Consider the following 3,176-nt stretch of genomic DNA (forward strand, 5'->3'; position numbering starts at 1 on the left):
AAAAAAAAAAAAAAAAAAAAAAAAAGGGAGAATGAAATGAGGGAGTGAATGAGTGAAACAATAATGGGGTGGGGGGTGGAGAAACTGTCCTGGGTGGGGCCAGGTGGAGCCTGATTGGCAGGCAGAGAGGTTGGTCTGCCCCCTGCTGCAGGGCCTGAACCTCAGCGTCTCCACTATTGCTGCTTCCCAGATTCCGGAAGGTACCCTGGTGAGTGGGGCTGCCGGGGCAGGGTGGGTCCTTTAGATTTCCAGAGGGCCAGCCACAGTAATCCTAATCCCTCCTCATCTTAAAGTCAGAGAAACTGGGCCCCAGAGTTTGGACTGTGATCTGGCCCACAACTCTGCCCTGTTCTCTGCTGGGCCCCTGGGGAGTGGGAGGCTGAAGGGCTGCTTGAGGCTGTGGTAGGTTTGTGCTTTGCGGGTGCCCCACCCCCAACCCCGGGCCTCAGGAGGGGTACCACTAAGTGATTACTATGTGCTGGTTGCTTTGCTTAGCTCCAGAGTACAGCTAGGGGCGTGACCAGCTTTCCCATTTTACAGATGAGAAACTGAGACTCCATGAGGGTTCTTGGCTTGTCTGAAACCACAGTGCTGGATTGAAACACAGGCTCAGGGTCCCAGAGCCTATGGTTGGTGCTGGGGCCCCTCCATGGCTGGCGGGTTTATCCCACTTTGCAAGCTTCTTCATGTGTTAAATAACAAATGTGTTAACACATTTGTTTATGTGTTAACAATTATTGCCTTTTTTTTTGAGATGGGGCCTGACTCTAGTTGCCCAGGCTGAAGTGCAGTGGCATGACCTTGGCTCACAGTAACCTCTGCCAACCTCTGCCCCCCAGGCTCCAGCGATCCTCCCACCTCAGCGTAACTTTTCCAGGGAATACGTGTGTGACCCTCCCCCAGGTGGGCTGACTGGCTTCTGCCTCCAGGGACAGTGGTGATAATGCCGTGCATGTAGTCATTAGCCCATGTGACTTTTACTGGCTTCGGGGGCCCAGGACGCAGTGCAGTGTGAGCCAGAACAGGAGTGGAAAGTTCGGGCCAAGAGTGGAAAGTTTGGGGCCCTGGCTTTGCAACTAAGGGGAGGCGGGAAGGCTCCCCAAGCTACAGCTGTCTCCAGGACTCCAGCTCCTCAGCCTGAACTCCCCGTCACAGCCCACATCTCACTCCCCTGCTGATAGGGTTGCCATGCTTAGATCATCTCCCCCAGTCAAATAACAACAACAGGCCGGGCACGGTGTCTCATGCCTGTAATCCCAGCACTTTGGGAGGCCAAGGTGGGAGGATTGCTTGAGCCCAGAAGTTCAAGACCAGCCTGGGCAGCTCAAAAATAATATAAATATTTTTAAAATAAAAAATAAAACAAAGAAAGAACAATAATCCAACCTCCAGGACATCTGGTTAAACTTCAAGTTTGAATACTTTTTTTTGTTTTGCGATGTAGTCTCACTCACCCAAGCTTGAGTGCAGTGGCATGATCTTGGCTCACTGTAACCTCCACCTCCTGGGTTCAAGCAATTCTTCTGTCTCAGCATCCCACGTAGCTGGGACTATAGGCACACACCACCATGCCCAGCTAATTTTTGTATCTTTAGTAGAGATAGGGTTTCACCGTGTTGGTCAGGTTTGTCTCTAACTTCCGACCTCAGGTGACCCACCTGCCTCGGCCTCCTGAAGTGCTGGGATTACCAGCATGAGCCACAGTGCCCAGCCTTGAATAATTTTTAGTATAACTATGTCCCATGTAATATTTGGAATATACTTATACCGTAAAGAATTGTATTCCTTGTTTATCTGAAATTCAAATTTAACTGGGCAACCCTACCAGCTGGTGATTGGAAAGTGGGTGGGTATGTAGGCAGAGGCCTGGCCAGCTGTGTAACCTGGGCCTGCCTCTTCCCAGCTGTGAGCCTCAGTTTCTCGATCAGCCACCCCTACAGACTCTGGGGGCACAAGGGCCAGTGAAGAGAGAACAGCCCTGGTCTCTTACTGGGCAGGTCACCCTCACCACTGTGGGGCTGGTGGAGCATGGGACAGGTACGGCTGGCTGAGGCTTCTGAAAAGTGAAGGATTCAGGCCCGGAGAGCCCTTGGCCTTCCCTGTAGACAGCTCTGGCTCAGGCCTGGGGGAGCACAGGGCACTGGGAGACAGTCTTCTTTTCCTTCTTATTTATTTATTTGAGACAGGGTCTAACTGTGTCATCCAGACCTGGAGTACCGCGGCACAATCATGGCTCACTGGAACTCAGGTCAAGCAATCCTCCTGCTTCAGCCTTCCAAATAACTAGGGCTACAGGCACGTGCCACCACACCTGGTGAATTAAAAAAAATAGTAATAAATTTTTTTGTAGAGAGGGTCTCGCCGTATGTGTAGGCTGGTCTTGAACTCCTGGGTCAAGCACTCGACCTGCCTCATCCTTTCAAAGTGCTGGGATGACAGGCATGAGCCACTGTGCCCAGCCTTTTTCCTTAGAAAAGTGTTTCATGGTATAGTGCGATGGCTCATGTCTGTCATCCCAGCACTTTGGGAGGCCGAGGCAGGTGGATTGCTTGAACCTAGGAGTTCAAGAACAGCCTGGGCAATGTGGCGAAACTGTGTCTCTATTTTTTCAAAAATTAAAATAGCCAGGCATGGTGGCTCATGACTGTAATCCCAGCACTTTGGGAGGCCAAGGCGGGCGGATCACGAGGTCAAGAGATCGAGACCATCCTGGCCAACATGGTGAAACCCTGTCTCTACTAAAAATACAAAAAAATAATTTGGTTGTGGTGGCATGCACCTTTAGTCCCAGCTACTCGGGAGGCTGAGGCAGGAGAATTACTTGAACCTGGGAAGCGGAGGTTGCAGTGAGCCAAGATCGCGCCACTGCACTCCAGCCTGGCGCATGGTGACAGAGCAAGACTCTGTCTCAAAAAAAAAAATTAAAATATAAAAAAGAGAATTATTTCATTATGATGACCTAAAAAGTATAAACAATAAGATAATTTCAGGATCTGGGAGAATTTAAAGTAAAATCGAAGAATTTTCAAAAATACATATTTTTATAAAAAAGAAAAGAAGGGGCCGGGCGCGGTGGCTCACGCCTGTAATCCCAGCACTTTGGGAGGCCGAGGCGGGTGGATCACGAGGTCAAGAGATCGAGACCATCCTGGTCAACACGGTGAAACCCTGTCTCT

General features: G+C 50.3%; 1 protein-coding gene across 6 annotated transcripts in view; it reads left to right on the forward strand.

Moving 5' to 3' along the window:
* The window catches only part of GAL3ST1 (galactose-3-O-sulfotransferase 1), a 17,915-nt gene that overhangs the window by 11,075 nt on the left and 3,664 nt on the right, over window positions 1–3,176 (forward strand). The window contains exon 1 of one of the 6 annotated variants that reach the window (XM_037728205.1): window positions 102–208. The exons of the other annotated variants lie outside the window; for them this stretch is intronic. The gene's annotated coding sequence lies outside the window, so the exon portion shown is untranslated. Of the gene's footprint in view, window positions 1–101; window positions 209–3,176 lie in introns of those variants that run through there. 6 annotated transcript variants of the gene reach the window in all.

The sequence above is a fragment of the Cebus imitator genome, unplaced genomic scaffold (genome assembly GCF_001604975.1).
Source record: "Cebus imitator isolate Cc_AM_T3 unplaced genomic scaffold, Cebus_imitator-1.0 Scaffold258, whole genome shotgun sequence".
NCBI classification, from domain to species: Eukaryota; Metazoa; Chordata; class Mammalia; order Primates; family Cebidae; genus Cebus; species Cebus imitator.